Below are 23,112 nucleotides of genomic sequence, written 5' to 3'. Positions count from 1 at the left end.
ATGTCTCTCCATCACTGAAGGCTCCACTGCCCCACGCCGTTGATGCCGTCATTCACATCACAGAACAGTCACTTAGCGTTGCTAGAACGCCTTAGTGTCTAGTAACTCTGTGCCACCTTCCAGATAGAATGCCTGCAGGGCCTTTACAGTCACCGTCTCACTGCACAGAACATGTCACAGAGTGTTGCAAGATGCTCAAAAAGCATTTTTTTCTGAAAATAATGTTTGAAAATCTTAATTCATGGCAAATTCATATCAATCACCCAACATGTTTTCTGAGATTACTATCCTTCTCGAGGTTGTCAGATTCTTGGGCAATGCAAATCATTTGATGTGAGCTGGAAGTGTAATGTCCACACATACACACACAGCCACACCAGCAAACACGGCAGAGCACGGTGACTTACTTAGCCTGCTCATCCCATTCACTGGCATCACTGGCAAAAATCCATCATGGACCGAGTAAATTTCCTTTAACGCTGGCACATAAAACACAAACGTCTGGTAATGCTGGCAGAGCCGTGAGGAGACTCAGGCCGTGTCCCCGAGTACACACGTGTGCCGTGTGGGTGCTGTGTGCTTGTGGCCTCTGACTCTGCGATCCATGGACGTAGCCCTCGGGGCTCCTCTCTCTGTAGGTTCCCCAAGCAAGAACGCTGGAGTGCACTGCCATTTCCTGCTCCAGGGGATCTCCCCAACTCAGGGACTGAACTCACGTCTCTTGCATCTCCTGCCTTAGCAGGCAGATCCTTTACATCCGGGCCGCCTGGGAAGCCCCTATATGTGTTGTAAATATACACATGCTTTACTAAAAACTCCAGAGAAACGGCATGTAGTCACAAACATCTGTGCCCAGAACATGCATTTGTACAAGACACATCCTCTTTGTTTTGTCCGTATTTAGAGAAGCCCAGCAGCATGTGGTCTGCCTGTTCCTTTTACAGGAATTTCTGGTCAATGTCCAACCTGTTTCTTCCTGATCATAACTGCTTTTCCAGCACGAATTATAAAATTGCATCTGATTTCTGTTGGATGTTGTTATTTGGAGGATTTTTGGAGGTCTAAATCTATGCTTTTCCTTTGGATGAGGAATGGGTGTTTTTCACCAAGGCAACAGATGCAGCGGCGTGGCTGATGTTAGTCACCAAGTCAGGTTTACATAGCACATGGGGCGCATGCTTTCATGCTTTGAGGTGTTTTGATTTCTGTTGGGCAAAACAGGCATCTGGCAGATCACAGGGAACAATCCTAATAACGAAAAGGATCTCTCAACCTAAAAACAATGAGCTTCATGGGTGTAGCTCATTTTTTAGTTAATTGCCCTTAATTTATTCAGCTGAAATACCTCACAGTTTTCCGTGATTAAAGGGCACCATGTTTGACTTGTCATTGAATTAGTTTGATATTGATATAAATGAGCCATAAAGTATCTCCATGATTGCTTCCTGAATAATATAAATGTATTTTCTTTTGTTACTGGCTCAATAAAGAATGTGATATACCTGATCTGTGGGTTTTGAAGCAAATCTTCTGTAGTTTGAAAATGAAGGGGAGATGGACTTAATCAGCAAGGAATGTATTTCCACAAGAAATTAAAACGTCTGTTGGTAATGAAGCTTATTTACTGTGATGCAGAATGAATAATGGTACCAGTTTTCATTTCTCTCTCAAACCTGAAAGAAATAAATCTCCATTAAAAAAAAAAAAAAAAAGAGGAAAAAAGGAAAAAAGCCCAGCTAGATAAACAGTTGTCTCACCCTAACCCCTGTGTTGAACAGTGGTCTAAGTTACATAGCATATTGACTGAATTTACTGTTTGCCTCAAAACTGTGTATTACAAACATATATAAAAGTAAATTTATTATAGGATAATTTAAGAAAATAAGAAAAGAAAATCTGCATTTTCTAGGCATGTCTCAGATAAAAATAGCTTACCTGTACTGCAACCTCCTACACAAGCCACGTCGGCACTGTCAATATTGTTAGAGGCATCTAGCTGAGGGTTACATACAGGCAAGAGACACTGAAAGGAGAACAGCTGGTAACTTCTAAATGTTGATATGTTTTGCCCCTAAAACACTGAATGAAACTCTCCCATTTTCTTTCTTTGAAGGACTTTTCCGTGTTTCTAGAAGATGTTGTTCAGTTGCTGAATCATGTCTGACCGTGATCCTATGGATCACAGCACTCCAGGCTCCTCTGTCCTCCACTATCTTGCAAAGTTTGCTCAAGTTCAAGTCAAAAAGATGAGCCGTTTGAAAAATATACCTAGAATTTCAAACCTAGCTACACAGATCTGAACCCCTTCATTCTATTAAGTTTTCTCCCCTTATTTCTGATTTCTGACCATGTCCTTACAGCTTTTAAATGATTGTGAAAATTTTAAATGTGTTTCCTGGTCCTTTTAACTTGCCTTGGTGCAAGGAATCTGAGACAGAGCTGTCCAACAGAAATAAAATGTGAGTCACACATGAAATTATAGATTTTCTGGCAGCTACATTTTTAAAAGTAAAAAGAAGAAATTAATTTAATAGTATATTTTATCTAACACAAATGTGTCCCCAACATTTTCATTTCAACCTGTAATCAGCATAACAATGCTTTTCATAGTGAGTCTTTAAAGTTGAGGTGTAGAAGACTTACAGCACACGTAGTGGATGGAATGCCTTTGTCCTCCTAAAATTCATACACTGGAATCTGAAACCCCAGTGTGGTGACATGAGAGGGGGCCTGTGGATGGTGATTAAGTCATGAGGGTGGAGACCTCACCACTGAGATCAGCGCCTTTATGAGAGACACCAAAGGGCTTTCTCACTCTCCCCCCACCAAGTGAGGAGTACAAGGAGAGGGCAGCAGTGTGCAACCCCAAAGGGGGCTCTTGGTCGACCCTGGCATGGTGGCACCCTGATCTCAGCTTCCAGAACTGTGAAAAATAAATCTCTGTTGTTTATAAGCTGCCTCGTCGATGGTACTTTTTTTTTTTTAGCAGCCCCAGTGGACTAAAATAGAACATCTCAGCTCAGATAACCACATTTCAAGACTTCAAGAACCACACACGGCTTCTGGCTACTGGATCAGAAACCACAATTCCAAGAGAAATATACAGAGTACTAGATCTGATATCAACAAGCCTCGAGGCTTGCAGTTGCCCTTCGTAAACTGTCTCGAGCAAGTTAACCAAGGCACTGAACCCAAGGGCTAAGTGTTTTAAATCTTTAAAATAAACAGGTCAGGGTAGATGGTCTTAAGTGTTTATTTTAACTCTAAGATGATGATACTGTTATCATATGAAGAAACTTTTGCTTTCTGGCTTCCCTGGGGTTGCTCTGAAAAACCATTATCCGTGGTTAAGTAAATAACATTCCCGCTGAGAAGCACTGTGGAGCAGTGACTCAGGCTTGTCCTGCAAGGAGCAGCTGGCTTGCAAATTGGAGCCCGCAGCTTAGAAGGCCTGCTCTAGGGATTCTTTTGGTGAAGGCTCATATTTAAAATCACAGTCTTTAAAATTTGCTTTTTACTTTGTAATAGTATCTTAATAAACATGACACTCATCCTCCAAACACATCTAGGTTTCTTACTGTAGCTAGTTCCAAGCGCACTGGTTGTTGACACCTGGAGTGTGTCTGCAGGGGTCACACGAGTGCTAAGTCGCTTCAGTCGTGTCTGACTCTTCGCGACCCTATGGACTATAGCCCGCCAGGCTCCTCTGTCCACGGGATTCTCCAGGCAAGAATACTGGAGTGGGGTGCCATGCCCTTCCCCAGGGAATTTCCTGACTCGGGGTTGAAGCTGGGTCTCCTGCATTGGCAGGTGGATTCTTTACCATCTGAGCTGCCAGCGAAGCCCCATTTTAAGTGAGACCATCCCCCAAATACCCTCCATGTTGCAAAATGTCAGTCATCTTGGTGCGGTTGTGCTGGATGGAGAAACCTGTTGCGCTGACATGGGTCTTAACTACGTTGCATGGTCTTCATATGTGGGTGGTGAGTGCATGCGCTCTATCATTTCATTTCATTCACAGTGAGGGAGTGGAGGGTTGGAAAGATTTGCTAGTTTTCTCAGGATCGCCCAATTGTTTCCTAGTGAAGACAGGATGGAGGGTGTTCTTAGCCACGAGGTCCTTCTCTCTAACTGTCCTTTTCTGCTCAGGCAAACCATTCCTCCAGGTCAGTCTCCACCCTGGCTGTATATGGGAATCACAGGGGGATTTTTATTTTTATTTTTTTAACTTAAAAAATTGCCTTACAATGTTGTGTTCGTTTCTGCGGCACAGCAGCGTGAGTCAGCTATAAACATGCGTCTATCTCCTACCTCCGAGCCTCCCTCCCGCCCGCCACCTTCATCCCAGCCCAGGCCATCAGAGAGCACCAAGCTGACTCACAAGGCACCAAAACCTACGAAATCAGAGGCTCTAAGCATCGTCTGGTCTGGGGTGAGGCCTGGAGCTGGGTATTATTTCAAAGGTTTCCCATACACTATTATTTTCATCAAAAGCAGTAATGAAATCTTACCCTAAGGAATAGCTACTTCTATTTTACTCATTAAAATATAGGTCTGCACACACAAAGAGAAGTAGATGACTAAAATTGTGTGAATATGTGTGTGCCAAATGTACTTTTTACTAAATATTTTAAGTATAAGGACGGTGTGTGTTTGTCGTTTGAAATTTCAGTTCGTGCTCTTAAGCATTTGTTTGTATCATAGCCAAACAGCTTCAGAGACCGGCTGGTAGCCCAGTGTTTAATTCTCTTCCAATTTTTCCATCTCTCAAGTTCTCAGCTCTCACATCCCACTCTGAATTAGCCTAAAAACCGACTAACACATATTTTAAGTTACGCATCATGTGTAAATATGTATGCAAAATATGTACAATTTGTATTTTAAAATAATTTTTTTGTATTTGCTTTTGCCACGTAACGGGAAGCCCTTGAGGGGACCCAGGCTCGTTCTGCTCATGCTTCTTGCCCTTACGCGCGCGATCACGTTTGCCTCCAGAATTTTGCAGGAACTCCTGAGTGGGAGGAGAGCCTCCGGGGACAGGACCGGTCTGAGGGTTCCTCCTCGCAGCTGATTGGCCGGGTGCCTGTCACGGGCTCCCTCTGGTGGAAAAGGACACTGGGAAAAGCGTTTCCTTGAAGCGGGGCAAACTGGCACCACGCCCATGCTCCAAAAAATGAATTAGCAAGCCAGCAAAATTCCCCAGACCACTACCAAAAGCAGCGAAACATGTAGAGTTTTAGTGCTAAGGATGAAAGGCGGGGTCCTTGGGAACGGGGGAGCCGACACAGGGGCCGCCGTCCCCTGGCTGAGGCATCACGGCCTTCCGCCTGCATGTTCCAGCCCTGGATGCAGCCTGTGACTATAGGTTCGTTCCCTTACTGAGGCTCTGTGCGTGTGTCTACACACTGCCCTTTGTTTCTGTAGCGTCGACCAAAGCCTCCCTGGCACCTACCGTGTTGTTTGGCAAAGAAACGTATGGAATCTTTGGTCACTGAAAGTTGAATGATGAGGTAATGGGGTGAGGAGTAAGGACAGCAGGGGCTCAGTGTTTCCCTTATCTCACCGAGACCTGCTCTTTCTAGTAAATTGATTTTTTTAATCAAAATATCTTTATTGTTTTAATGGCACCACACTTTAAAACAGCATTTTGTAATGTTTGCTTTCAATAAAAGTTTTGGCATAAATTGCCAGACCTTGATTATAAGGAAGACCAGGAATGCTTTAACAGAGTCCATATACAATGCAGAACAATATACCATGAATTCCGTACCACAGAGCAAAGTTTAATGCAGTGCATTAAATACAGACACAATAACACAGAAATGAAATGAAATTCACAGAAATGACATTGACATAAATCAAAATATTAATCAGTCATATTGAAGCTAACTTTTAAATTGCTCACTTGGACTGTTCTAGAAACTAGGAAATCTTGTATCAAGGTATATAATTCCATTTCACAAAAATCTAAACATCACAAAATCTTTTTTTTACACCACCAGTGATATTGAGTCAGACTGGCTGAATCCTGCTGTGGGGGTCTCCCCTTCTTTCTGAGCCCCACGTTCCCTCAGCTCTAATCCCTCGCTTGACCCTTTTCCTCAGATTGCAGGTCATCAGTTAATGCCTTAGAAATTGGCATGGATGGTGCATACGCAGACTCAGCAAAGAGAAAAAGATAGACTTGGAAGAAAGTATGGCAAAGCATTATACTCTTGCTTCTTTGAAAGATGAGGTTTAGCTTACTTTGCAAAGAGTATTGAAAAAATCATAGTACCACACTGTGTCTTTTAGCAGCGATTTTAGAAAGGTCCCTTTACCCTTCCATCAGTTATTCAACAGAGCGCTCTAGTTGAGAGGCAGCCGATTCTCACTTCCCATGCTATAAAATCCTCAATTCTTCCTTTGACCTTAAATGACCTTGGAGAAAGCAGAAGTCCACTCTGCGCATCAGTTGCATTCTTGTAAGGTGCCCTGCTGAAAGCTCAGAGGCCAGGCTCGTGGTGACAGATAAACGAGATGCAGATGGCACGCACATTGGTTATTGGAAAACAGACACTTCTAATGAGATTACGTTCTTCCCCTGTTTAAAATCTTCCAGAGTCTTTCCATTACCCTCGAAATAGAACCGACTCTTCGCTCACTGACGCCTCCTTGTATCTCTGAACTCACTGTGTGGGTGTCTCCACTCTCTGCACCCCACTCGGCCCAGCGCACTCCTCTTCTTTACATCTCACTAACTCGTCTTTCTCACAGAGCTCCTCTGTGTCTAGATGGCTTTACCGCCAAATTGTCCAATGGCTAATTCTCAGCATTCACATCTCAGCCCCCACATTCTCTGTTAAGGGGCTTCCTTATTTAATTATTTGTCAAGACCCTCCCTAACCTAACACCCTCTTTTATACTCTTCATAGTACTATGTGAAATTATTATGCGTGTTACATGTGAGTGTTCTGATTTCTCTACCTAACACAAAAGTTTCACAAGGGCATCGTTGTCTACCGGGAACAGTGCACTGTAAGTATTAAAGAAAACTACAATGAATAAATAATGTTTGGATAAAATGAATACATTTCAAATAGTCTGGTTCAACACACACATCCTCACTCAGCTTCAGAGAGCAGTTAGAGCATTATGAACAGGGCCTGCATACTTTGCTGTAAATGCAACTTATATATACAATGCCTGAGACGCACGTAACCCAGATGTCAGCTGGGACCTCATTCATCCATTCATTCCTCATGCACAAGCCCCTAGGCTGGGCATGGAGACATGACGGCACGATCTTACTAAGATGGTCATGAGTCTTCCGTCCCATAACTTACGGACATTTGAGACAGTCGGTGTTTTCTCTACAGCTTTGCACTGAGCAAGAAACGAGGCAGAGAGATTCCCTGGCTTTCTCTGTGCTCGTGTCATTCATTGCCCAGACCCCGTCACCCAGGCAGGGTACTCACCTTCTTCACGTGTGCACACAAGAGCTGCTACGGGTCCAGCGTATTCGTGAGTGAAATGAACTCACATAACAGGGATGGGGTTGTTGGAAAGGAGAGGATTCTTCAGTGAAGCAAACACACAACACGTGAACACACTTCTTCTTGGAACCACTTGACCGCAGCCTCCACTCTGCAGCTTCACACACCTTGTTACAGGCGACGCTTCACTCTTCCCTTCCCTCTTGGCCCTTCTCAACTCTCTCTTCTCCCCTTCTTGGAGATGCTCTCCATAATATTTTAATAAGGATTATTGCTTGAGGTCTGTTGGCCAACATCAGGCCAATATTTCACCCAACAACCTATGTGCCTTTAAAAAAAAACAACACAACCATGAAACTAAAGCAGTATCTTTCCTGGATGCACCAGATGCCCCCTCTTACCATATCAGGATTGTTTTCATCTTATTACACTCACGTATATTGTCTGAGGCTTTCCAGGTGGCACAGTGGTTAAGGACCCGCCTGCCAGTATAGGAGACACAAGAGTCGAGGGTTCAGTCCCTGGGCTGGGAAGATCCTCTGGAGTCAGGAATGGCAACTCCCTCCAGTATTCTTGCCTGGAAAACTCCAGGGACAGAGGAGCCTGGTGGGCTACAGTCCATGGGGTCATAAAAAGTCAGACATGACTGAGCGCACATACAGATACTGTCTGAAAGAAAGGTTAGGGAAAGGCCAATGGCTGGTAACCTGAATGTCAGGGTATTAATTACACACCTCATGATAATTTTTCATTCTGATAATAGCTGTTGAAGCATAATAGAGATTTCCCTGGCAGTCTGCTCATTAAGACTTTGCCTTCCAATGCAGGGGGCATGGGTCTGATCTCTGGTTGGGGAGCTAGGACCCCACATGCCTCAGCCAAAAAACCAACACATAAGCCAGAAGCAACACTGTGGCAAATTCAGAAAGACTTTAAGAACGGTCCACACGAAAACACCCTTAAGAGAAGTGTAACAATGAAAGCGTATGTTTTCTGTATGCGAGTCATTGTTTTAGACACTTCGCATATATTATCTTATCTGATTCCCGTGTTTGCATTATGTGGCAGGCCCCCAGGTGGCATTAGTGGTAAAGAATCCACCTGCCAGCGTAGGAGATGCAGGAGCCTGGGTTCCATCTCTGGGTTAGGAAGATTTCCTGGAGCAGGAAACGGCAACCTGTTCCAGGATTCTTGCCTGGAAAACTCCATGGACAGAGGGGCCTGACGGGCTAAAGTCCATGGGATTGTGAACAGCTGAACACAACTGAGCACAGCAACATTATCCCTGTTTTATGGATGAAAAACTGAGGCAGAGATGGGTTAAATAATTTTCCCAGGATCACAAAGCCCTACAGACGTTACTCAACATCGCAGCTCCGACCAGACTCACGACGTCCAAGAGCAGGAGGGTCAGAGGAAACGTTCTCCTTCCAAATGAGCTGAAATTGTATTTGTGAGCCCTGGTGACTTCCCTGCAGAGAAGGGAGTGACAGAGAAGCCTGGGCACGGGATCTGAGGGAGAGATTAAAGGTCACGATGTCCTTAACTTATTAAAATCAGAAGCCAGTGTTTACCACCGCTTAGTACGTGCCAGAGTCTGCTAAGCACTTGCAAAGCTTAATCATGTTTTAACCCCTCCAGTCTCCAAGGCAAGTATCATACATATATTTTAATATGCTTTCAAATAGCTTAAAACCCTTAGGTCACAAATCTGATGAGCAGAGGAACTGGGCTTCTGCTTCAGTGAGACTTTTCACCTGCTCCCCTGTCCTACCCCACTCCACGCTGAGCTGTGTTTACCTGAAGAGGGGACACCATCGGTCACCGTGCCAGCCCATGGCTCCCTCTCAAGCTCACGTTCACACATCATCTCAACTCTTCCCTTGGGTTACTGTCATAAACTGCACATGATTACATGTCTCCCCTATTCAAAAGAAACAGTAAGAAAGGATACTGGTAAATTCATTCTAACTCAGCAACCCTTTTCAATTTCCACTGCATTTCATAAGGACCAAATAACAACAAGCTCATGGAGGTAGGCAGGATAACTTATGGAGACCTGGTTTTGCTCAAGATTTTAAAAATCACATTGTCTTGCATATTTACAGCAAATCTTTTCTATAAAAGAAATTTTTGACATGCCATCTTGCTACACAAATCTAATATCCCATAATTTCTTAACCACACATTGAGTACTCCTGTTTGGTGAGGATAATGTTGAGGGTCTTTGAATTTACACCAGTTCTGGTGCGTTGGTTTTACATGTTTGTTTCCTCTGAGGGGCTTCGTATATTCTCGCCAGCCACACTTCTGAAATAACAGAGAAGCAGCAGGTAGTCTAGGCGGTTAGTAACCCTTTAGAATCATAAACCTTTTGACTTGGTGGCTCTGTCACAGTAGCTACTTGGAAAATGCTTTCTTTTTGCCAAGTGATATCACAAAGGCTTGGGGCTGGAAAACCTGTGAGCCATCTGAGACATTTGTCCCAGCTGAGAGATGGGTCTGTGAGATGCCTCCTATTCTGACCACCATCTGATGGCAACTCCAGGCTGGAATCTGTGTGGGAACTGGCCTGTTGTGCTCAGTCAATCTGCAGAACCGTGAGGGACAATAAGAAATGTTTTAAAGCACAGAGACTTGGGATGGCTTATTTTGCAGCAATACAGGCAAGGAGAACACTCTGTTAAGTGTTGCAATTTCAAGCCTCAGTTTTCTAGGAGCATTTCATGTACAAACAACCACACAACAGCAAACATTTACAGTGAGCTTCAGATTTTCAAGGCATGGTCAGGAACTGCAACCCCTACACACTTTTAGAAACACATATACACACACACAGAAGAATCTATGTGACCCTGAGTTGGGAAAATTTTTCTTAAATATGATGCCAAAATCATGGTCCATAAAATTTTTTAAAACTTCATTAACTGGACTTCACCAAAATTGAGAAGTCTTGCTCTTTTGCTCTTCAGAAGGCAGAGTTAAGAGAATGAAAAGGCAAGCCACCGACTATGAGAAAATATTTGCCAAACAGATCTCCTACAGAACTCTTATGTAGGGTACAGAATGAATTTTCAAAACCCAGAAGCAAGAAAACAATTTAAATAGAAAACGGGTGAACTATTTACCAGACATTTCACTGCAGAAGATATAAGGATGGCAAAGACACACGTGAAGGCTGCTCCGCACCCTAAGTGATTAGAGAAAGCATGGTAGTCGCTCAGTCACGTCGGACTCTTTGTGACCCCGGGGACTGTAGCCTGCCAGGCTCCTCTGTCCATGGGAAGAATCATGGGGCTGGTTGCCATTCCCTACCCCGGGGGATCTTCCCGACTCAGGGATCAATCCGGCTCTCCTGCACTTCAGGCAGATTCTTTACCAACTTAAATCCTTGGAGTGAACCTGCTCCACGTGTGAATCAATGGGGGAGAAACTACAGGGTGGAAAACAGATTATTAGTTGCCATGAGCTGGTGGTGGAGGGAAGGCTTGACTGCAAAGGAGAAAAATAAAAGAATTTTTTGGATAGTGGGAACGTTCTGTGCCGTGACTGTGGGGCTAGATACGATGCTATGCAATTGTCAAAGCCCATAGAACTGCGCCCCACAGAACAGATCTTACTGTATACACATAACAAACGAAACCAACCACCACCGACAAGGCTGCCACGAAGGGGGATGGTGCACCCTGAGGACGACGTGAGACTTCAGATCTCTGCTTCTCAGTTCCAAGAGCCTGGCTCAGTATCTTTTAACTCCTCACGTAAACGGGCCCAGTGGAGACTGAGGCAGGTCTTGGGGGGAACAGACAATATACAGGCTGAGAGTCTTAAAAGAGTCCTAGGCTAACTATTTTGGAAATGAATCCAAATCCACTCTGGCTATAGATTCTTCATTTTTTTTTCCCTCTGGAGCACAAATTTTCACTTTCCTGACCTCTACATTTGTAATAAATTTTGTCTTTATCGCTCAAGTCAAAAATTGTTCTCAGTGGATAATGCATATGCCTAAATACCAAAAGATGACTCTCAAAATATTTTCAGAAAATGCACTTTTTAGATCCTCTCCTTTGTCTTATCATTGGGATCCTGATGGAATTTTGTTAGGCAGGTGAACATCAACATCTTAACTTTCAGAAACTTGGTATATCTAAGATCATGGCATCCGATCTCATCACTTCATGGCAAATAGAAGGGGACACAGTGGGGGCAGTGACAGACTTTATTTTCTTGGGCTCCAAAATCACTGCAGATGGTGACCGCAGCCATGAAATTAAAAGATGCCTGCTCCTTGGAAGGAAAGCTATGACCAACCTAGACAGCATATTAAAAACAGAGACATCACTTTACTGACAAAAGTCCATATAGTCAAAGTTATAATTTTCCAGTATTCATGCATGGATGTGAGAGTTGGGCCATAAAGAAGGCTGAGCACCAAAGAACTGCTGCTTTTGAACTGTGGTGTTGGAGAAGACTCTTGCAAGGCCCTTGGACAGCACAGAGATCAAACCAGTAAGTCCTAAAGGAAATCAACCCTGAATATTCATTGGAAGGACTGATGCTGATGATGAAGCTCCAATATTTGGACTACCTGATGGAAAGGGCTGACTCATTGGAAAAGCCCCTGATGCTGGGAAAGATTGAAGGCAGGAGAAGGGGTGACAGACGACGAGATGGTTGGATTGTATCACAGACTCAGTGGACGTGACATTGAGGAAACTTTGCGAGATAGTGAAGGACGGAGGAGCCTGGCGTGCTGCAGTCCAAGGGGTCGCAGAGTCCAGCATGACTTAGTAAATGAACAACAACAAATGCCTGAAATGAAGGGATGGTACGGGGAGGGAGGGGGTTCAGGAGGGGAACACACGTATACCTGTGGCAGATTCATGTTGATGAATGGCAAAACCAATACACTATGGTAAAGGAGTCAACCTCCAATTAAAATCAATACATTTATATTAAAAAAATGTGAACATATAATCCTGAAAGTTGTGCCAGTCTCCATGCAAGATGTCACTTTAGCACCATTTAACAGAGGGATGGATAACAATCAGAACAATTAGCACACACCTCAGGTCACACCCTTTACGTGTATTCCTGGTCAACCCTGGAAACCAGAGTTAAGGCAGAGGGGAAATGATCCCTCCTTACTCTTCAAAGGGCTCTACAAGTGAGCATTGTGATACCGACATTTCTTGGATAGTTCACAGAGAAATTCAACAGTTCACAAAGAAAATTCAAATCACGTATAAAAATAGTGTCAAGGCTCTCAACTCTAGCTTCATTCTCCTGATTTTGAGGAAATCCTGAAAACAGCTTCTAGCATGCTTTCATTCCATGCAGTACTCACCAGTATAGCTGGCTTCCCCATGCTTAGAAGAAAGGGCCTCCAGTTCTCATATTTTAAGCAAGGTCAGGATGTCACAACACACTGTCCACACACACAGTATGAGGGTGTTCAGGGTCGGCCATGGCTGTGACCTGCAAGAATGGGATGAAAGCCAGGACAGAGACCAAACAAAGTTGCCCTTTTAAGTGAGTGCACAAGTGCCAGAGAACAGGCAGTATCCAGCGTCTTCTCACTGTATCCAGCCTACCTGGGGATGCCACCTCCCAAGGCTTTCTCCAGCCGACACAGTCCCTGGATGAACAATGAGGACTTTAGATATTTTTCTCCTGTCCATGTTGCAGGTTCAGTTCGGCAGAAACATAGCAGGTGATACTGTCCAAAGGGAGACTTGGCAGTGATACACAGACTTTCTTTGTAGCTTGTTGTCCAGTAAAATGATTTAGAGGAAAAAGGGAAAATAAGGTGACTTGTCGTTTAGAGAAACCAAATAGCGAATTAGCATCTTTTCAGAGGCATGTAGGAGGAAAGTGGCTAGAGAGGAAGGCAACAGCGTGGCTTCCGAATCCCGTGCCCTTGACGCACACCACGAACTTGGAGAGGGCTCAAGGAGCTGCCCTCGCCACGTAACAATCGCCTTGCTCAATTTACCTTTAGTGCACGTGATGTTTTTCTCCACAATAGATCAAAGGGTATTTTAAAAATCTTTCTTGATTCCAGAAGGAATTATGGCATTGTATGTCTGCCTCAGCTTTCATCCGTGGATTATAAAATGATTTGCAAATAGATGCCTCTCCTCTTCAAGATTTCCATGAGAGACAGGAAGGAAATAAAGAACTTAATCAGATAATTGATATTTATAGAACACCTACTCTTTGCCCTGTATACTCGGCATCATCTCATTTAATCTCCATCAGGAATCGCTATGGCAAATATTCTAAACCCCACTTTACAAACAAGAAAGTTGAGATTCAAAGAGATTAAATAATCTATTCTACATAACACATCTTTCTCCAGTGCCCACAGCTAACCTTCCATCTCAGGACAGAGAAAACGTCATCGCATATCTGCCCCAAATCATAGAGGGATCCCTCCATAAGTAGATGACCTTCCTGACTTCAAGTAAATGTTTCCTCACTAGCTTTCGTATGTTATCGTGGCTTTCAGAATAATCAAGAATGCAGGATCCGTGGTCAAAGTCCTTGATTTGGACCTTAGTCAACTTGATAAATGTTTCCTGAGCTTCAGTTTCCTTGCAGGTAAAATAGCATAGCAATAAAACCTGCTTTATAGAAGAGCCACTGTAAAGACCAAGCGATACACTGTGTGCCTTTCTATCCATCTAGGCTTCCCAGGTGGTCCTAGTGTTATTGAGCCCACCTGCCAAGGCAGGAGGCATACGAAACATTGGTTTGATCCCTGGATCAGGAAGCTGCCCTGGAGAAGGAAATGGCAACCCACTCCAGTATTCTTGCCTGGAGAATCTCATGGACAGAGGAGCCTGGTGGGCTACAGTCCACAGGATCTCAAAGAGTCGGACACGACTGAGCGACCTTGCATGCATATATATAGTGAGCAGGACTCTGCCTGGCCTCTATTAGTACTAAATCCTCTGTAAAGGTTGGGCAATGATATCATCATAGCAGTGGCATTTGAAAACTGTAATTAAACATGTGGCTGTGCATTCACTGACTCCTGTGTATGGCGTAAAATTGTATTTGATTGCTGACAAAAAAAAGAATATGGTTGTTTGGCTTATTTCCTGTTCATTATGACTCAGATCTAGCGCTCAGACAGGTGTGAATTTGGTGAAGTTTGGAATTTGGCAATCTTTTCTTTTTTAAAAGGAAATACGAAGATAGAAGAATAAAATTACAACAAATATTTATAAACGAGTCCTTTATTTGATAAATACTTCTTGGCAAATTACTTTGCCAAAAGTCAGAAAGCAAAAACAAAACAAAGAGAGAAAAACAGTGGTTATAGTGAAGAAAAAACGACCAAGGAGTGAAGACTATTGAAGAAGGCATGCTTTCAGGACTTAAGGCATCTCTTGCTTTCTTTTGCCCCCAAATCCATAAAATATCTGTGACTAACTTTTCCACACCATTATGTAGTTTGTGTAGGGTAAAGAGATAGAACCTCCGCAGAGCACACAAATTTTTAGGGATCTGGGCTTGAGAGTTCAGTTACAGCGATGCTGCGAATTCGTAGCTGAGAAATCATGATTCACCTGCAGTCCAGGCGCTGTTCATTCCTTTTGTTCACAAATGCTCATTTTATTCTGATCAAAAAGCCCAGTATTGCCTGGCTTTTGCCTGTATCACTAACCATATCCTGTACTACAGTCACTCACTGGATTAGTCAGACTGAGTTAGGCTGTGCTGCTTTAATGAACAAATCCGTCATCTCAGCGGCGTCACATGCAGAGGCCTTCCCGTCACACTCTGTTACTTATTTCTCCTCTAATTTAAAGCAGATGATGTTCCCTTGCTTCTTAAAGTTTATTGCCCATCTCCTCAGCCCCTGAAGCACAAGCTCTAAGAGGCAAGGATTTAGCTTATCTCTTTATCAGTTGGCATTGTAGCACTTAGCCTGGCCCTGGTACAGAGCTGGCAGTTAGTAAATATTTGTTGGGACAAATGAGCAAACCAAAACCTATGCAAATTAAAGTCAGTTCATACGTGACCAAAACTTACTTGACCAAAAACCTATCATCAGCATCATCTGTGCACGCTCAGTCATGCCAGCTCAGCGACCCCATGGACAGTAGCCCACCAGGGCCCTCTTCCCATGGAATGTTTCAGGTAAGAATAGTGGAGTGGGTTGCCATTTCCTTCTCCAGGGGATCTTTCTGACTCAGGGATCAAACCTGGGTCTCTTGCATTGGCAGGCAAATTCTTTACTGTCTGAGCTACCAGGGAAACCCCCAAACAATCTAATCCAATCTCCAATTCAACATCAGAATCCTCTATATACTATCCCGGGCACCACATCCCTACTCTACCTGAATACACCTGGGAAACAGGAAGCTCACTGCTCATCGAGGGCAACATGAACATATTTGCTGTTCATGAGTATTTTCTGTTGCAGCAAATACTCAATGTATTTGATGTGTGTGCAAGCCATTTAAGAATATTTCATTATACTTTTACCATTATAACAGCACTTGTGAATATTACAGCTAGTATCACTTTTAGAATGTATTTTTAATTAATTTGTGTTAATTGGAGGATAATTATTTTGCAAAGTTGTGATGGCTTTTCCATACATCAACATGAACCAGCCACAGATACATACATGCATCCACCATATCCAAAAACCCAGCCCCCTATCCCTCCGGGCTGTCCCAGAGCACAGGCTTCGAGTGCCCCGTCGCCTGAATCGAACCCGCAGTTTCACATATGGCGGCACGCATGGTGCTGTGCATGGCTGCAGCAGACCCGGGTCACCCAGCACGTGGCGTAAGCCATCTTGGAGGAGGTCATAAGTGGCCCATCATAGAGCCACCGAGCAGAGGACCCACACCCTGCAGAACAGTCATACCAAAGAAATTCTCACACTGTTAAGGAAGTTCTAGGACCCACAAAAGATTTCCCAATCTGGGGATCTGGGAAAGGGACTGAGAATCCCCAGGGAATTTGACTTTGGAGGCCAGTGGGACTGGATTACAGAACTCCCACAGGGCTGGGGAAACAGACTCTTGGAGGGTGCAAACAAAACTCGTCTGCACCAGGACCCACGAGAAAAGAGGAGTGTGTCCCGAAGAGACTGCGCTGGACTCGCCTGTGAGTGTCCAGGGGTCTCCAGTGGAGGCCTGGATCAGCGTGCCTCAGGCCAAACAACGGGGACAGAACACAGACCCACCCATCAGCAGAAAACGGGGTTAAACATTTACTGAGCATCAGAGCAAGACCCAGTTTCCCATACAGTCTCTCTCTCCCATCAGGAAGCTTCCATAAGCCCTGTGTCCTTATTCATCAGCGGGCAGACAAATTGAAAACCACAATCACAGAAAACTACCCAATCTAATCACATGGATCACAGCCTTGTCTAACGCGGTGAGACTATGAGTCATGCCGTGGAGGGCCACCCAAGACGGAAGGGTCATGTTGGAGAGTTTTGACAAAACATGGTCCACTGGAGAAGGGAATGGCAAACCACTTCAGTATTCCCTCCTTGAGAACCCCATGAACAGTATGAAAAGGCAAAAGATAGGACACTGAAAGATGAACTCCCCAAGTCAGTATGTGCCCAATATGCTACTGGAGATCAGTGTAGAAATAACTCCAGAAAGAATGAAAGGATGGAGCCAAAGTGAAAATAAGAAACAGTTGTGATGTGGCTGGTGATGGAAGTAAAGTCTGATGTTGCAAGAGAACTACATTGCATAGGAACCTCTTAGGTTCATGAATTAAGGTAAATTGAAAGTGGTCAAGAAGGAGAAGGCAAGAGTGAACATCGACATTTTAGGAGTCAGTGAACTAAAATGGATTGGAATCAGCGAATTTAACTCAGATGACCATTATATCAACATTCAACCAATTCAACACTCAAAAAACTAAGATCATGGCATCCGGTCCCATCTCTTCATGGCAAATAGGTGGGGAAACAATGAGAGGCTTTATTTTCTTAGGTTCCAAAAACACTGCAGATGGTGACTGCAGCCATGAAATTTAAAGATGCTTGCTCCTTGGAAGAAGAGCTATGACCAACCTAGACAGCATATTAAAAAGCAGAGGCATTACTTTGTCAACAAAGGGCCATCTAGTCAAAGCTATAACTTTTCCATCAGTCATGTATGGATGTGAGAGTTGGACTATAAAGAAAGCTGAGTGCTGAAGAACTGATGCTTTTGAACTGTGGTGTTGGAGAAGACTCTTGAGAGTCCCTTGGACTGCAAGGAGATCCAACCAGTGCATCCTAAAGGAAATCAGTCCTGAATATTCTTTGGAAGGACTGATGCTGAAGTTGAAACTCCAAAACTTTGGCTACCTGATGTGAAGAACTGACTCCTTAGAAAAGACCCTGATGCTGGGAAAGATTGAAGGTAGGAGGAAAAGGGATGATAGAGGATGAGATGGTTGGATGGCATCACCAACTCAATGAACATGAGTTTGAGCAAGCTCCAGGAGCTGGTGATGGATAGGGAAGCCTGGCATGCTGTAGTTCAAAGAGTTTCAAAGAGTCAGACACGACTAAGTGACTGAATTGAACTGACCATTATATCTACTAGTGTGAACAAGCATCCATTAGAAGAAATGGAGTAACCCTCGTAGTCAACAAAAGAGTCCAAAATGCAGTACCTGGCTGCAATCTCAAAAATGACAGAAAGATCTCTGTTCATTCCAAGGCTAGCCATTCAAAATCACAGTAATCCAGGTCTGTTTCCCAACCACTAATGCTGAAGAAGCTGAAGTTTAATGGCTCTATGCTGACCTACAAGGGGTTCTAGAAATAACACCTAAAAAAGATACACTTTTCATCATAGGGGACTGGAATGAAAAGTAGGAAGTCAAGAGATACCTGGAGTAATATCCACTTTGGGCCTTAGAGTACAAAATGAAGCAGGACAAAGGCTAACAGTTTTTTTCAAGAGAATGGACTTGTCATAGCAAACTCCCTCTTCGACAACATAAGAGACAACTCAAAACACGGACATCACCAGATGGTCAATACTGAAATCAGGTTGATTATATTCTTTGCAGCCAAAGATGGAAAAACACTATACAGTCAGCAAAAACCAGAATGGGAGCTCACTGTGGCTCAGATCATGAACTCCTTATTGCCAAATTCAGACTTAAATTGAAGGAAGTAGGGAAAACAACTAGACCGCTCAGGTATGACCTTAATCAAATCCCTGATGATTACACAGTGGAAATGACAAACAGGTTCAAGGGATTAGATCTGATAGAGTGTCTGAGAACTATGGACAGAGGTTTGTGACATCGTATAGAAGGGAGTGATCAAGACCATCCCCAGGAAATAGAAATGAGAAAAGGAAAAATGGTTGTCTGAGGTGGCTTGACAAAATCTGAGAAAGAAGAGAAGTGAAAGGCAAAGGAGAAAAGGTAGGTTACACCCATTTGAATTCAGAGTTCCAGAGAATAGCAAGGAGAGATAAGAAAGGCTTCTTCAGTGATCAATGCAAAGAAATAGAGGAAAACAATGGGATGGGAAAGACTAGCAATCTCTTCAAGAAAATTAGAGCTACCAAGGGAACATTTCATGCAAAGATGGGCTCGATAAAGGACAGAAATTGTATGGACCTAACAGAAGCAGAAGATATTAAGAAGAGGTGGCAAGAATACACAGAAGAACTGTACAAAAAGATCTTCACGACCCAGATAACCACAATGGTGTGATCATTCACCTAGAGCCAGACATCCTGGAATGTGAAGTCAAGTGGGCCTTAGAAAGCATCACTACGAACAAAGCTAGTGGAGGTGATGGAATTCCAGTTGAGCTATTTCAAATCCTGAAAGATGATGCTGTGAAAGTGCTGCACTCAACATGCCAGCAAATTTGGAAAACTCAGCAGTGGCCACAGGGCAGGAAAAGGTCAGTTTTCATTCCAACCCCAAAGAAAGGCAATGCCAAAGAATGCTCAAAGTACCACACAATTGCACTCATCTCACACGCTAGTAAAGTAGTGCTCAAAATTCTCTAAGCTAGGCTTCAGAAATACATGAACCATGAACTTCCAGATGTTCAGGCTGGATTTAGAAACAGCAGAGGAACCAGAGATCAAATTGCCGATCCACTGAATCATTGAAAAAGCAAGAGAGTTCCACAAAAACATCTATTTCTGCTTTATTGACTATGCCAAAGCCTTTGACTGTGTGGATCACAACAAATTGGAAAATTTTTTCAGTGATGGGCATACCAGACCACCTTATCTGCATCCTGAGAAATCTTTATGTAGGTCAAGAAGCAACAGATAGAATGAGACATAGAACAGACTGGTTCCAAATAGGAAAAGGAGTACGTCAAGGCTGTATATTGTCACCATGCTTATTTAACTTCTATGCAGAGTATATCATGTGTAATGTGAGGCTGGATGAAGCACAAGTTGGAATCAAGATTGCCAGGAGAAATATCAATAACCTCAGGTATGCAGATGACACCACCCTTATGGCAGAAAGTGAAGAAGAACTAAAGAGCCTCTTGACAAAAGTGAAAGAGGAGAGTGAAAAAGTTGGCTTAAAGCTCAACATTCAGAAAACTGAGATCATGGCATCTGGTCCCATCATTTCATGGAAAATAGATGGGAAGCAATGGAAATAGTGACAGACTTCATTTTCTAGGGCTCTAAAATCACTGCAGATGGTGACTGCAACCATGAAATTAAGAAGCTTGCTCCTTGGAAGAAAAGCTATGACCAACCTAGATAGCATATTAAAAGCAGAGACATTACTTTGCCAACAGAGGTCCGTCTAGTCAAGGCTATGGTTTTTCCAGTGGTCATGTGTGGATGTGAGAGTTGGACTGTGAAGAAAGCTGAGCGCCGAAGAATTGGTGCTTTTGAACTGTGGTGTTGGAGAAGACTCTTGACAGCCCCTTGGACTGCAAGGAGTTCAAACCAGTCCATCCTAAAGGAGATCAGTCCTAAATATTCATTGGAAGGACTGATGCTGAAGCTCAAACTCCAATACTTTGGCACCTGATGTGAAGATCTGACTCATTGGAAAAGACCCTGATGCTGGGAAAGATTGAAGGCAGGAGGAGAAGGGGACGGCAGAGGATGAGGTGGTTGAATGGCATCACCTACTTGACGGACATGAGTTTGAGCAGACTCTGGGAGTTGGTGATGGACAGGGAAGCCTGGAGTGCTGTGGTTCATGGGGTTACAGAGTTGAACTTGACTGAGCGACTGAATGGGACTGAACTGAACGTATACGCTTCAGTGCTGTTCTCTCACATCATCCCACCCTCACCATCTCCCACTGAGACCAAGTCTGTTCCTTACATCCCTGTCTCCTTCGCTGCCCTCCATGTAGCATCATTAATACCGTCTTTCTAAAACCTATATACATAGGTTAATATACAGTATTTTTCTTTCTCTTTCTGACTGACTTCACTTTGTATAACAGGCTCCAGGTTCATCCATCTCATTAGAATTAACTCAAATGTGTTCCTTTTTTTTTTTTTTATAAAAAAGCTATATATATATATATATATATATATATATATATATATATATAGAGAGAGAGAGAGAGAGAGAGAGAGAGAGAGAGATAACTGTATAAACATATAAACTAAGCTATAGCTACAGCTAGTCAGTCAGTTCAGCCGCTCAGTCGTGTCTGACTGTTTGCAACCTCATTGACTGCAGCACGCCAGGATTCCCTGTCCATCACCAACACCTGGAGCCTCCTCTAATTCACATCCATTGAGTCGGTGATGCCATCCAGCCATCTCATCCTCTGTTGTCCCCTTCTCCTCCTCACTTCAATCTTTCCCAGCATCAGGGTCTTTTCCAATGAGTAGGTTCTTTGCATCAGGTGGCCAAAGGAATGGAGTTTCAGCTTCAGTTGTAAGTCCTTCCAAAGAATATTTAGGACTGATTTCCTTTAGGATTGATGGGTTGGATCTCCTTGCAGTCCAAGGGACTCTCAAGAGTCTTCTCCAACACCATAGTTCAAAAGCATCAATTCTTCCGTGCTCAGCTTTCTTTATAGTCCAACTCTCACATCCATATCCGAATATGGGAAAAAGCATAGCTTTGACTAGATGGACCTTTGTTGATAAAGTAATGTCTCTGCTTTTTAATAGGATGTCTAGATTGGTCATAATTTTTCTTCCAAGGAGCAAGCATCTTTTAATTTCATGGTTGCATTCACCATCTGCAGTGATTTTGGAACCCAAATCTCATACTCTAGCAAAGTAATGCTCAAAATTCTCCAAGCCAGGCTTCAACATCATGTGCACCATGAACCTCCAGATGTTCAAGCTGGATTTAGAATAGGCAGAGGAGCCAGAGATCAGACTGCCAACATCCGCTGGATTAGAGAAAAAAGCAAGAGAGTTCCAGAAAAACATCTACTTCTGCTTTATTAATTATGCCAAAGCCTTTGACTTTGTGGATCACAAGAAACTGTAGAAATTCTTCAAGAGATGGGAATACCAGACCACCTGACCTGCATCCTGAGAAATCTGTATGCAGGTCGAGAAGCAATAGTTAGAACTGGACATGGAACAACAGACTGGTTCTAAATCGGGAAAGGAGTAGGTCAAGGCTGTGTCTTGTCACCCTGCTTATTTAACTTCTATGCAGAGTACATCATGAGAAATGCTGGGCTGGAAGAAGCACAAGCTGGAATCAAGACTGCCGGGAAAAATATCAATTACCTCAGATATGCAGATGACACCACCCTTATGGAAGAAGGTGAAGAAGAACTGAAGAGCCTCTTGATGAAAGTGAAAGAGGAGAGTGAAAAAGTTGGCTTAAAGCTCAATGTTCAGAAAATGAAGATCATGGCATCCGGTCCCATCACTTCAAAGCAAACAGATGGGGAAACAGTGGAAACAGCTATAGCTATAGCTAACTAACATTCCATTGTGTATATGTACCAAAATTTCCTTATCCATTCATCTGCCAATGGAATGATAAGGTTGTTTTCTCAATAATATGAAGCCTTGATAATGTTGCTTCCATTTCCTAGCTATTGTAAATAGTGTTTCAATGAATACCCGGGTACATGTGAGAATTTTTAACTAGTGGCTCATAGAAGTTTGGTAATTTGCCCTGGGTTCACTCTTAGGGATTCAAATCAAAGCTTAATCTCAAATTAACCTCTTAACTAAAATGATCTAATGTTTTTCAGAAAGTGACCTATTCAGTTTGGGGATATCTCTGTTAGAAGGACATCTCTTTCTAAAAATAAATATAGATGATATTACTTAATATAAACCAAAAATGTCTCCCTATAACTTCTCATCATTCATATTTTTTTCCCACTGATTAAAGTCACTCATATTATTGTTCTATTTTCCATCTGGAAGCCCCAACAAAATCTGAAAACAATCTTCAACACTGTGACTCTATTTCCAGACGATTCTCCATCATGTTTGCCATCTTCCTGAGGTAGAGGAGCCTGTCCATAGCCCTTGGAACGCGGCGCGCAGCCAGGAGCGAGCTTTCCCCATGTGCCCTGTCTCGGGCGCTGTGTGAGGAGCCCTCCTCACTGCTGATCTGCACACCATGTTCCAGCTTCACGGCCCGGCTGCTGCTTCAGCTCATTTAGCAAATGTGTCTTACCTAACAAGTTCTATTGCATTTCATCTAAAATA

At 43.3% G+C, this 23,112-nt stretch overlaps 1 long non-coding RNA gene across 3 annotated transcripts; it reads right to left on the bottom strand.

The window, feature by feature from the left end:
- Positions 1–5,667: 5,667 nt before the first annotated feature.
- LOC121816285 (uncharacterized) lies at positions 5,668–13,514 on the bottom strand. 3 transcript variants are annotated; one of them, XR_009596003.1, is made up of 4 exons: positions 13,070–13,514; positions 12,823–12,953; positions 7,911–9,399; positions 5,668–7,803 (listed from the first exon to the last, which is right to left on the bottom strand). It is a non-coding gene; the product is annotated as an uncharacterized LOC121816285 (long non-coding RNA). The 3 variants fall into 3 exon arrangements; XR_006055798.2 differs by having other exon boundaries at positions 5,668–8,947; positions 9,276–9,399; XR_006055797.2 differs by having other exon boundaries at positions 5,668–9,399.
- Positions 13,515–23,112: the final 9,598 nt, after the last annotated feature.

Source organism: Ovis aries, chromosome 13 (genome assembly GCF_016772045.2).
Source record: "Ovis aries strain OAR_USU_Benz2616 breed Rambouillet chromosome 13, ARS-UI_Ramb_v3.0, whole genome shotgun sequence".
NCBI lineage: Eukaryota > Metazoa > Chordata > Mammalia > Artiodactyla > Bovidae > Ovis > Ovis aries.
This window is presented reverse-complemented; position numbering and strand designations above follow the sequence as displayed.